Below are 14339 nucleotides of genomic sequence, written 5' to 3' on the forward strand. Positions count from 1 at the left end.
GCGTATGTTAGAACCAGTTGGTTGCGTTGTATGTTTGTCAATGTTTTGTTGATGTGTGGCTTTGCTGTTGTCTATGTGTTGTGGTTGTTGTTTGTCGTCGATGGGTTGTCGTGCTTTTGTGTTATCTCCAATTGGTGTGGATGTTGAGGCTGGAGTGATCGTTATAATTTGTTCTTCTTCGGGTTCTTTAGTTGCCTTTTTCGGTGAGTTTGTAATTTTCTTTATTATCTTGTCTATTTTTGCTTCTCTTTTTGATGGGCTGTCGTCCTTGTTTTTGGGTTTTGCGTACATAAATGCGTTAGGACTATTGGAAGTCAAGATTTGTAGTGGGCTGTCTTGTGATGAGTCTGATGCGAGGTTGATTATTTGCACTGACTTGTCTCGCTGTAGTTGTTTCATATCCAGTTGGATACGTGGTGATCTTGCTTTGTCCTTTTGACGCTGTTTTGCTTTTTCTAATTTCGTTCGTGCAAGAGCTGCCTCTTTTGAGCGTATATCGAATTCTTTGTTGGGTTTGTATGCGCGTTTCGTTGGGGCCGTTCCTTTTCGTCTGGGCTGCTTGGGTGCTTTTGCTGGATGGGTCCTTTGTGATCCGCTCGGGCCGGGTTGGTCCTTCTGTGGGTTGCTCTCTCCTGCCCTGCTTGGTCCCGGTTGGTCCATATGGACTTATGATTCTGGGGCGTGGTCGGTTAGTTTCTTGTTGGGTTGGTTCTTTTGGTTCTTCTTTTCTGTTAACAAAAATTCTTTTATTTTTTCTTGGTTTCTATTATATTCTCGTACAGTTTTACAGGCTACGAAGTGCATTAGTCGTGGTTTTGTTTCGTTAATTATAGCTAGATCGTTTTTTCTTACTACGACGTTTTTGCGGTTGTGTGTATCTAGTGTTATTGTTGTTGGAGAATAATTTATGATTGTGCCGTCGGGTATTATGTTCCATAACGGTTTAAGTGTGCCTCGAGGCTCTTGTGATCTACGTGATAATGTTTTTCGAGCTACTTGCTTTTTTGTTTTGGTGATGGTGGTGGTTTTGTCCCCAAAAGTTAGTGTGAGTTTATCTGGTATAATTTTAATAGGTGATGTTAGCTTACGTTTCGCTGCTTTTTTCTTCACATTCTGTAGTGTGGAGTTGTCTGAAGCAGAATCTTCGTCCGGGGTGTCTTCGTTGAATCTGATATCAAGTTCGGGTTCCGAGTCGGTCTCGATGTTCCAGATGGATTCTGCGTTCAGCATTGGTTGTTTGAGGCCTCTCCTTTTGTCTAAATAGAAATTTTTTATGTTTTTGTATGATAGGTTGTTTTGTGATGGTTTTGTTGTTATGTTTGAAAGTGGTGTATTAGCTTTTCTTCCGAAGTGTGCTGTGTATGGTGTTATTTGTGTTGATGTGTTTGGGATTAGTTTGATTTCTTGTATTATTTGTGCTACTTTGTCTGCAAGTGTTACTTGTGACCAGTTGGTGTCGCTATTTATGGCGGATAGGCGTCTTTTAATTGTTTGTATTAGTCGCTCTATCATTCCTGTGGCTCTGTGGTCTCCCACTGGAGCCAGTATTAATTTTATGTTGTTGTTTTTACAGAATATTTCGAATTGTCGTGACTTAAATGCTTGTGCTTGGTCGCACCTTATGTTTTTGGGGATCCCGTGGAATTTTATGTACTGATTTAGATAACTAATGGCTGTCTCTGCGTCGCAATTATGGTATACTTTTGCGTGGAGGTATCTCGAGTATCTATCTACTGATGCTAGTATATATGATTCTTTGTATTGTTCATCAGTTATTGGGCCGGCAAAGTCCAATTGGACTTCTTCGTTGGGTTCTACTAGTGCTGGTAGTTCTGATATTTTGTTTTTGGGTATTAGTGGTTTTAGATTCTTACCTGTCTTTATGCACGGTTGGCAATTTTGAGTAAGGGTGACGATTTCCCGGTGTATTCGCGGGAACCAGATGAGGTTTGCTAGGTGCATCATACCGGTTTGTCCTGGATGTTTTCTGTGGATGGCGTTCATTATTGGTTTTCGTAGCTGTGTTGGTATGAACAGTTTACCATCGTATAGGATGCATCCCGTTGGAGTCACCCCTAGGTCGCGTTTCAATGAATGCCAGTACCGGCTAAAATGTTTCAGTGTTGTCCAGTCTTTGTCCTGTACTATCTGCAATAGGCTTCGGCTCTGGGGATCTGCTCTGGTGGCCTCTGCGATGAATTCCTCTCCTAGGACTTTGTGTAGATTCTTGAGATACTCTGGTAGCTGTTCGTTGTTTGTATTTGCGAATGGGTTGTATTGTTGTCTAGTATTTAGTGGGGTGCGTCCTAGTCCTGTGTTGTTTGTTTCCTCTGTCTGTGTTGCTATTGTGTTTGTGTTTGATTCTGTGAGATTTTGTGGTGTGTCCATCTTCGTTTTGTTTTGTGCTCTGTGTCGTTTTGTTATAGGTATGTTGTTTGTGTCCAGGTTTGGTCTTCGTCTTGTTGTGATGTATACTTTCGATGTGAGTAGATCTTGTGTAATTTGTTTAGGATGATAATGGTTGTGTTGTTTTGAATTGTTAATTTGAAAGTTTGTTAGATAAGAAGGCTTAAAAAATAGCGACTGATTGTTAGCGTTAATTTGGCAAAAAGCGTGTTGCTTTTGTTCGTTCCGATTGGAATGGTTTTTGACGTCATTGTATGTTCTAGTTTTTCTAGCATTCTGATTGGCTAATTTTCTTTGTTGCGTTAACAGAGCGTATTTTAGCGATGTTATTATATTTATGACGTGGTTTTCATTCATGTTCTCACCAGTTGGTGGTGAATTAGGATGGCGGCTTAAATAGTCCGCGAATCCCATATCCTTTCCTGCGATATGCTCGACTTTAAAGTGAAATGGTAATAATCTGTCGACCCGCCTTGTCAGTCGACTTTGATACGTTTTATTTCCTCTATTATTTTTTAGTGCAGATAATAATGCTTGGTGGTCTGTTTGAAGGGTAAAGTGTGATCCATATAAGTAGTATTTAAAATGTTTCAAAGACCAAACGACTGCTAGTAGTTCGAGTTCGTTTATACTGTATCGCTGTTCATTTTTGTTTAAGAACCTACTGGCGTATGCGATCGGGTGCCAATTGTTGTTTTCTTTTTGTTCTAGGCATGCCCCTAATCCTTCTTTGCTAGCGTCGCATTTGACTCGTGTTTCATTGTTTATGTTGAAGTGTTTTTGTTCTATTATGTTTTTGATTGTATTTTTTATGTTTTTAAATGCGGTTGAATGTTGTTCGTTCCATTCCAGTCTTTTTTTTATGTTGCTGATGATAACACTGGTCTTATTGGTGCTGATAGTGTTGCCAATTTTGGTATGAATTTGATTAAGTGATGGATGCTACCCATGAATGATCGTAGTTGTTTGGGTGTTTTAGGGTTATCCAGTTGGATGATTGCGTCTGTTTTTCTCTTGGTTGGCGTTATTCCTTCGGCGTTTATTTTGTAACCCAACCACGTGATCTCGTTTAGACCGAATTCGCATTTGTGTAGACTAATTGCTAGATTTTCTTCATTTAGTCTGTTTAGTGTCTTATCAATTTCTTTTTCATGTTTTTCTATTTTGCCTTTTGTAATAACTATTATGTCGTCTAAAAATACGTTTGTTGAGTCTAGTCCGTCTAGCGTTGTGTCCATCATTTTTTGGAAGGTTGCTGGTAAGTCTGTTAGGCCATAGAATCCGTTTAGAAATTTGTATGTGCCTGTAGCGTTGCCTCCTAATATGTTAAAATTACAGTGTTTTTGTGTCTCCGGATGGAGAGGTAATTGGCTGTATGCGTACTTTAGATCAATTTTGCTGAAATATAATTGTCCTTCTTGTGTTTTTAATTCCGATATCTTCATACTTATTTTGTCCATTAGGTGGTCTATGCTTTGCATTTGGTATTTGTTTTTGTGAATTGCATCGTTTAATATCTTTGAGTCTAATGCAATTTTAATTGATTGATCTGATTTTACTGTGATGACTACTGGACTTATGAAGTGTTCATCCGATCATTTTGTTAGTTTTTGGATCTGTTTTTCGTCAATTAATTTTTTAAGTTCTCTTTCGTCTTTTTCTGTTAGGTGTAGCGGGATTCTTCGTCCTTTGTGTTGTGTTGGGTGGAATTCTTTTTTAAATGTTGATTTTGCCACGTGGTTTTTTGATCTTCCCAAGCGTGTACATAGGTGGGGGTATTTATTGAATATCCATTTGGTTATTCGTTGATGTGTATTTGTAATATTGAATAAATTATTCTCACCTTTGTTTTTTGTTGTCATTGTTAGGCGTAGGCCGAGTTGTTCCATGATGTCTCTCCCCATGATGTTGATGGTGTTGTTGTTGACCAGTAGTATTGTACAATTTGTGGCGGTGGATGACCCTGATGTGATATCCACTTGGATGATGCCGCTTATATTAATTTTGTTGTTATTGAAGCATCGGAATTCTCCAATTGATTTGTTCGGCTGTTTGATGGTTGTCTTTCCATTAGCTAGTAATCTTTGTGCTGTGTCTATGTTCATGAAGCTACGCGGGCTTCCTGTATCTGCCAGCCAGTATATCTGTTGGTTGTTTGTTTTTGTTTTTATCCAGAATTCTCCTCTGTCTGTTTTGTTTACATCTGATACTTTCTCATTTGTGAAGTTTATTGTTTTGATGAAGTTGACGTTTTGCCAGTCCTCCATCATCTCTCTTATATAACACGTCGATTCTGGGTCGATTGTTTCTTCTGTTTCTGTTTGTTCTTCTGTTTCTGTTTCTTCGTTGATGTTCCTTATTTTGTGTTGTGGATTTCTTTGTGCCAGTTGGTTGTATCTGTTTTGGGTTTGTAGTCCTGTGCCCATTGATTGCGATCTTTGTTGTTGTCTGAATGTGTTGCGTGGTGGCATCTCTGATCTACAGAGCTTTGCGAAATGTCCAATCTTCTTGCATATTCTGCAGGCCTCGTTTTTTGCGGGGCATGTATTTAAATGTCCAGGGAGGAATTTATTTCCGCATCTCCTACAATTTTGTATTTGTCCTGTTTGTGGAGTTGGTAGTATTGGTACTCTATTTTGTCTCTTAATGTACTGTATTTTTTCGAACCATGGGTTGTCGTTGTATGTGGATGAGTGTGGTGATTGTGAGTTGTGCATTTTCTGTTGGTTAGCTTGTCCTCGTTCTCTTGCTAGTGCATAGTTTAATGTTTCACTGGGCGTTCTGTCTTCTGATAGTAAGTCCATTTGGATTTGTTGATTACGCATTCCTTGGATGAATATGCTTTTCACCACGCTTTCTTCGAGATGTTCCCAGTTGCATAATGCTGCATGCTTTTTTATTCGCGAGTGAAATACTTCGAGTGATTCTCCTTCTTTTTGTTGACATCTGAAAAACTGAAATCTATCAAATGTTTCGTTTCTTGTTTGTGTGAATGATTCCTTTAATTGTTCGACTAGTGCATCTTTGGTGCATTTTTGTAGGTCCGTGTGTGGAAATCTTTGATGGAATATGTTTGTGGCTTGAGCTCCTAGAGATAGATAGATTAAGCTTTTTGCTTTATTGTCTGCGTCATCCCATGGGATATTGTCGACCATTGGTCCTTTATCTTCGATTGCTTTGCAATCGTTTTGCCAGTCTGTTCTTCTTTTTTGATTACGTTTTTCACGTTGCCTTCTTTCGGCCGTGGTTTCATCTGCTTGTGCTGGTTCATAGTGTGGTTGTGCTGGATAATCTAAGTCCTCGATTTCTGGTTTCGGTTGTAGTAGTTTTTCTACTTGAATATTGTCCTTTACCATGATTGCTAGTTTCACGGTTGATATCCATTTGTCCCAGTCTAGTTCTGGTTGGTGACCTTTGTCCCAAAAGAAGTTAACTCCTAATGGGGATCTTGCCATTACTGACTGCGCCATGTCGTGTAGAATAACTCAAGATAGCAAAAGAGCAAGTTCGAAGCTTGAATTTTCAACTCTTTCTTGTTTCGCTTTAGGCAGAACTGCAGTTCAGCTTTCACGCTCTACGTGAATTAGTCTAAGTACCAGTTGGCACTTGTGGTAACACTGTGTAACAAAGCTGTCACTCAAGTTTACAAATGGTTGTCACCAATTGGTGAAACTCAACAATAATGTAGCAACAAAATGAATATGAGTTCATTCCATCCGGAATATAAATATATGTAATATAGTTTATCCGTGTTTATATTAATAGTTGGGATACTTGGTTATCTGCTGTTGGTGGATCCGCCACCACAATAATAATAATAATAATAATAATAATAATAATAATAATAATAATAATAATAATAATAATAATAATAATAATAATAATAATAATAATAATAATAATAATATAATAATAATAATAATAATAATAACAATAATAACAACAATAATAATAATAATACAAATAATAATAAAAATAATAATAATAATAATAAGAACAATTAATAACACAAGAGGTCTCTAGAAATTCAGTCAATGATCTAGCTTTTCTCATCACAGCTGCACCCAGCCTAATGTTTGGTGTGAAACCAACCAAAAAATAAGAGGTAAGATTCAACACAAATATACAAAAAAAGCACTGGCGGTCATGAAACCACGCAGTTTTCAGAATAATTTTTTGTTTGGTGACTATATAAAAGATAAAAATCTGTAGTGAAGATATGACTGTTAGAAAGCCGCCATTTAAATTAATACACAAATAAGTCAAATGCCAAACCAAAGAAGTGAACTAATTGTTAGAAAACAATGAACAACAACATCAGCTTTCTAGCAGTTAATGTTGTCTATTGGAAGCAAACTAAAAGGTTTTTAGGCTTTAAATATAAAGCGCACAAATTGATTTTGTTGGATTTTTGAACAAAATTTTTTTGTTTGGTCACTATATACAAGTATCTATCTGTAGTGAAGATATGACTAGAAAGCCTCCATTTAAATTAATGCAAAAATAAGTCAAATGCCAAACTGAAGAAGTGAACTACTTGTTAGAAAACAATGAACAACAAAATCAGCTTTCTAGCAGTTAATAGTCTATTGGAAACAAACTAAAAGGTTTACTTTTTAACAATTATAAAGCTCAAAGTGGTTTTTTGGTTTTTTGAATAATAAATACAAGATAAACATCTGTAGGGAAAATATGACTGTTAGAAAGCCGCCATTTAAATTAATGCACAAAGTCAATTGCCAAACAGAAATGAACTAATTTTTAGAAAACAATGAAAAGCAGCTTTCTAGTAGTTAATATTGTCTATTGGAAGCAACTAAAAGGTTTAGACTTTATAAATATAAAGCGAACAAATTAATTTTTTTTTGGATTTTGGAACAAAATTTTTTTGTTTGGTGACTATATACAAGATAAATATCTGTAGTAAAGATATGACTGTTAGAAAGCCGCCATTTAAATTAATGCACAAATAAGTCAAATGCCAAAAAGAAGAAGTGCACTAATTGTTAAAAAACAATGAACAAAAGCAGCTTTCTAGCAGTTAATATTGTCTTTTGGAAGCAAACTAAAAGGTTTAGACTTTACAAAAACAAAGCAAACAATTTGATTTTTTTTGGATTTTTCAAAATTTTTTTGTTTCGTGACAATATACAAGATAAATATCTGTAGTTAGGATATGACTGTTAGAAAGCCGCCATTTAAATTAATACACAAATAAGTCAAATGCCAAACCAAAGAAGTGAACTAATTGTTAGAAAACAAAGAACAACAAAAGCAGCTTTCTAGCAGTTAATATTGTCTATTGGAAGCAAACTAAAAGGTTTAGATTTTATAAATATAAAGCAAACAAATTAAAATTTTTTTGGATTTTTGAACAAAAATTTTTTGTTTGGTGACTATATACAAGGTAAAAATCTGTAGTGGAGATATGACTGTTAGAAAGCAGCTTTCTAGCAGTTAATATTGTCTATTGGAAGCAAACTAAAAGGTTTTTAGACTTTAAATATAAAGCGCACAAATTGATTTTGTTGGATTTTTGAACAAAATTTTTTTGTTTGGTCACTATATACAAGTATCTATCTGTAGTGAAGATATGACTGTTAGAAAGCCTCCATTTAAATTAATGCAAAAATAAGTCAAATGCCAAACTGAAGAAGTGAACTAATTGTTAGAAAACAATGAACATCAAAATCAGCTTTCTAGCAGTTAATATTGTCCATTGGAAGCAAACTAAAAGGTTTACTTCATAACAATTATAAAGCTAATAAAGTGGTTTTTGTTTTGAACAATAAATACAAAATCCAAGATAAACATCTGTAGGGATGAGATGACTGTTAGAAAGCCTCCATTAAAATTAATGCACAAAAAAGTCAAATGCCAAACAGAAGTTCTGAACTAATTGTTGGAAAACAATGAACAAAAGCAGCTTTCCAGCAGTTAATATTGTCTATTGGAAGCAAACTAAAAAGTTTAGAATTTATAAATATAAAGCGAACAAATTGATTTTTTTTGGATTTTGGAACAAAATTTTTTTGTTTGGTGACTATATACAAGATAAATAGCTGTAGTGAAGATATGACTGTTAGAAAGCCGCCATTTAAATTAATGCACAAATAAGTCAAATGCCAAACCAAAGAAGTGAACTAATTGTTAGAAAACAATGAACAACAAAAGCAGCTTTCTAGCAGTTAATATTGTCTATTGGAAGCAAACAAAGGTTTTTAGACTTTATAAATATAAAGCGCACAAATTGATTTTATTGGATTTCTGAACAAAATTTTTTTGTTTGGTCACTATATACAAGTACCTATCTGTAGTGAAGATATGACTGTTAGAAAGCCTCCATTTAAATTATTGCAAAAATAAGTCAAATGCCAAACTGAAGAAGTGAACTAATTGTTAGAAAACAATGAACAACAAAATCAGCTTCTAGCAGTTAATAGTCTATTGGAAACAAACTAAAAGGTTTACTTTTTAAAAATTATAAAGCTCAAAGTGGTTTTTTGGTTTTTTGAATAATAAATACAAGATAAACATCTGTAGGGAATGTATGACTGTTAGAAAGCCGCCATTTAAACTAATGCACAAAGTCAAATGCCAAACAGAAGTGAACTAATTGTTAGAAAACAATGAAAAGCAGCTTTCTAGTAGTTAATATTGTCTATTGGAAGCAACTAAAAGGTTTAGACTTTATAAATATAAAGCAAACAAATTGATTTTTTTTTTGGATTTTGGAACAAAATTTTTTTGTTTGGTGACTATATACAAGATAAATATCTGTAGTTAGGATATGACTGTTAGAAAGCCGCCATTTAAATTAATACACAAATAAGTCAAATGCCAAACCAAAGAAGTGAACTAATTGTTAGAAAACAAAGAACAACAAAAGCAGCTTTCTAGCAGTTAATATTGTCTATTGGAGGCAAACTAAAAGGTTTTTAGACTTTATAAATATAAAGCGCACAAATTGATTGTTGGATTTTTGAACAAAATTTTTTTGTTTGGTCACTATATACAAGTATCTATCTGTAGTGAAGATATGACTGTTAGAAAGCCGCCATTTAAATGAATACACAAATAAGTCAAATGCCAAACCAAAGAAGTGAACTAATTGTTAGAAAACAATGAACAACAAAAGCAGCTTTCTAGCAGTTAATATTGTCTATTGGAAGCAAACTAAAAGGTTTTTAGACTTTATAAAAATAAAGCGCACAAATTGATTTTTTTTTACTTTCGAACAAAAAATTTTTGTTTGGTGACTATATACAAGATAAATATCTGTAGGGGAGACATAACTTTCGGAAAGCTGCAATTTAAACTTACAAAAAAATTTTATCAACAACCATATTTGTGAAAATGACATGAACCCTAAAAACAATCCAATTATTTGAAATGTTTGCAGCTTTCTGACAGTTACTAGAACGTATTAAAGGTGAACAGGAAGTTAAGTCTTTGCAAGGTTTTGTATATTATACAGTTTTAATGTCCAAAAACTATTGTAGAAAACAGCTTACTGTGGAGCATTGTGAGCATTGAACAACATGGCATTGGCAATTTGCCCCATCAATTTTAGAAACTTATGGTAGCACTCAGGTTTTAGATGACATCTTTCTCTAATAGGTTCATCCTTAAAACTAGATCTTGTAACAGTACGGTTAGGGAAAAAATACTGGCTTAACCTGGCTTTGAATCTTCTATTAAAATCAACAACAGTATCCTGATCATGATCTTTTCTTGAAAACAGCTGAACTACGCGCACAATATAATCATTCGAAGGCAGATGTCCAATGAAATCAACATAATAATTTATCAGAACTTCAGGATCAGTATTATTGAGGTCATTTCCTCCAAGCACAATGCAAATATATCTATATTGAACTAATCGCGGATAGAGTTCTCTTAAGTGGTGAGCTCTTTGACCACCTCTGGCTAGCAGTTCAAATTCATACCTATGCAGATTATAATTATTAGGACTATTGTCGACAGCTCTGCGCATGTTGCTACCACCAACAAATATTAATTTATCCACAGCCCTAAAATTGATGGTATTATACAAATAAAACATGTAATCTAACATTGTTTGCACATCATCGTTTTCTTCATTATCATAAAAAAATAAACTGATAACCGTTACGGAAGACGATTCTTTGTGTCGTATTCATTCTGAAACACAAAAAATGACCTCAATTTCAAAAGTAAAAATGATTAAACATTAAAATGATTCGAAAATTTGAACCATATAGTAAATGAATGGCTCAATAAATAAAATATTGAAAAACACTTTGTTAAACAGTATGAAGATAGTATTTTGAGTGCAAAATCTGACAACGTGTGCATTACTTCTATCTCAGACCACCTAGATCAATAATTCCTTCTCAATTAGAACCCATTTAGACTTTCCCACTCTTACTTAGGCCCTCAATTGATTTGAACAAATCCTTCACTATATTGAAAAACACTTTTTGTTAAACTGTATAAAGATGGTATTTTGAGATCGAAATCTGACAACGTGTTAAGCACTTCTATCTCAGACCACCTAGAACGATAATCCCTTCTCATTTAGAACCCATTTGGACTTTCCCACTCTTACTTAGGCCCTCAATTGATTTGAACAAGTCCTTCACTATATTGAAAAACACTTTTTGTTAAACTGTATAAAGATGGTATTTTGAGATCGAAATCTGACAACGTGTTAAGTACTTCTATCTCAGACCACCTAGAACAATAATTCCTTCTCATTTAGAACCCATTTGGACTTTCCCACTCCTACTTAGGCCCTCAATTGATTTGAACAAATCCTTCACTATTTTGAAAAACACTTTTTGTTAAACTGTATTAAGATGGTATTTTGAGTGCGAAATCTGACAACGTGTTAAGTACTTCTATCTCAGACCACCTAGAACGATAATCCCTTCTCATTTAGAACCCATTTGGACTTTTCCACTCCTACTTAGGCCCTCAATTGATTTGAACAAGTCCTTCACTATATTGAAAACAACTTTTTGTTAAACTGTATAAAGATGGTATTTTGAGTGCGAAATCTGACAACGTGTTAAGTACTTCTATCTCAGACCACCTAGAACGATAATCCCTTCTCATTTAGAACCCATTTGGACATTCCCATTCCTACTTAGGCCCTCAATTGATTTGAACAAATCCTTCACTATATTGAAAAACACTTTTTGTTAAACTGTATTAAGATGGTATTTTGAGTGCGAAATCTGACAACGTGTTAAGTACTTCTATCTCAGACCACCTAGAACGATAATCCCTTCTCATTTAGAACCCATTTGGACTTTTCCACTCCTACTTAGGCCCTCAATTGATTTGAACAAGTCCTTCACTATATTGAAAAACACTTTTTGATAAACTGTATAAAGATGGTATTTTGAATGCGAAATCTGACAACGTGTTAAGTACTTCTATCTCAGACCACCTAGAACGATAATCCCTTCTCATTTAGAGCCCATTCGGACTTTCCCACTCCTACTTAGGCCCTCAATTGATTTGAACAAATCCTTCACTATTTTGAAAAACACTTTTTGTTAAACTGTATTAAGATGGTATTTTGAGTGCGAAATCTGACAACGTGTTAAGTACTTCTATCTCAGACCACCTAGAACGATAATCCCTTCTCATTTAGAACCCATTTGGACTTTTCCACTCCTACTTAGGCCCTCAATTGATTTGAACAAGTCCTTCACTATATTGAAAACAACTTTTTGTTAAACTGTATAAAGATGGTATTTTGAGTGCGAAATCTGACAACGTGTTAAGTACTTCTATCTCAGACCACCTAGAACGATAATCCCTTCTCATTTAGAACCCATTTGGACATTCCCATTCCTACTTAGGCCCTCAATTGATTTGAACAAGTCCTTCACTATATTGAAAAACACTTTTTGATAAACTGTATAAAGATGGTATTTTGAATGCGAAATCTGACAACGTGTTAAGTACTTCTATCTCAGACCACCTAGAACGATAATCCCTTCTCATTTAGAGCCCATTCGGACTTTCCCACTCCTACTTAGGCCCTCAATTGATTTGAACAAATCCTTCACTATTTTGAAAAACACTTTTTGTTAAACTGTATTAAGATGGTATTTTGAGTGCGAAATCTGACAACGTGTTAAGTACTTCTATCTCAGACCACCTAGAACGATAATCCCTTCTCATTTAGAACCCATTTGGACTTTTCCACTCCTACTTAGGCCCTCAATTGATTTGAACAAGTCCTTCACTATATTGAAAACAACTTTTTGTTAAACTGTATAAAGATGGTATTTTGAGTGCGAAATCTGACAACGTGTTAAGTACTTCTATCTCAGACCACCTAGAACGATAATCCCTTCTCATTTAGAACCCATTTGGACATTCCCATTCCTACTTAGGCCCTCAATTGATTTGAACAAATCCTTCACTATATTGAAAAACACTTTTTGTTAAACTGTATTAAGATGGTATTTTGAGTGCGAAATCTGACAACGTGTTAAGTACTTCTATCTCAGACCACCTAGAACGATAATCCCTTCTCATTTAGAACCCATTTGGACTTTTCCACTCCTACTTGGGCCCTCAATTGATTTGAACAAGTCCTTCACTATATTGAAAAACACTTTTTGGTAAACTGTATAAAGATGGTATTTTGAGTGCGAAATCTGACAACGTGTTAAGTACTTCTATCGCAGACCACCTAGAACGATAATCCCTTCTCATTTAGAACCCATTTGGACATTCCCATTCCTACTTAGGCCCTCAATTGATTTGAACAAATCCTTCACTATATTGAAAAACACTTTTTGTTAAACTGTATTAAGATGGTATTTTGAGTGCGAAATCTGACAACGTGTTAAGTACTTCTATCTCAGACCACCTGGAACGATAATCCCTTCTCATTTAGAACCCATTTGGATTTTTCCACTCCTACTTAGGCCCTCAATTGATTTGAACAAGTCCTTCACTATATTGAAAAACACTTTTTGATAAACTGTATAAAGATGGTATTTTGAATGCGAAATCTGACAACGTGTTAAGTACTTCTATCTCAGACCACCTAGAACGATAATCCCTTCTCATTTAGAGCCCATTCGGACTTTCCCACTCCTACTTAGGCCCTCAATTGATTTGAACTAGTCCTTCACTATATTGAAAAACACTTTTTGTTAAACTGTATAAAGATGGTATTTTGAGATCGAAATCTGACAACGTGTTAAGTACTTCTATCTCAGACCACCTAGAACAATAATTCCTTCTCATTTAGAACCCATTTGGACTTTCCCACTCCTACTTAGGCCCTCAATTGATTTGAACAAATCCTTCACTATATTGAAAAACACTTTTTGTTAAACTGTATTAAGATGGTATTTTGAGTGCGAAATCTGACAACGTGTTAAGTACTTCTATCTCAGACCACCTAGAACAATAATTCCTTCTCATTTAGAACCCATTTGGACTTTCCCACTCCTACTTAGGCCCTCAATTGATTTGAACAAATCCTTCACTATTTTGAAAAACACTTTTTGTTAAACTGTATTAAGATGGTATTTTGAGTGCGAAATCTGACAACGTGTTAAGTACTTCTATCTCAGACCACCTAGAACGATAATCCCTTCTCCTTTAGAACCCATTTGGACATTCCCATTCCTACTTAGGCCCTCAATTGATTTGAACAAATCCTTCACTATATTGAAAAACACTTTTTGTTAAACTGTATTAAGATGGTATTTTGAGTGCGAAATCTGACAACGTGTTAAGTACTTCTATCTCAGACCACCTAGAACGATAATCCCTTCTCATTTAGAACCCATTTGGACTTTTCCACTCCTACTTAGGCCCTCAATTGATTTGAACAAGTCCTTCACTATATTGAAAAACACTTTTTGATAAACTGTATAAAGATGGTATTTTGAATGCGAAATCTGACAACGTGT

The sequence above is a fragment of the Convolutriloba macropyga genome, chromosome 8, assembly GCF_964194025.1.
Source record: "Convolutriloba macropyga chromosome 8, txConMacr16.3, whole genome shotgun sequence".
Taxonomy (NCBI): Eukaryota; Metazoa; Xenacoelomorpha; order Acoela; family Convolutidae; genus Convolutriloba; species Convolutriloba macropyga.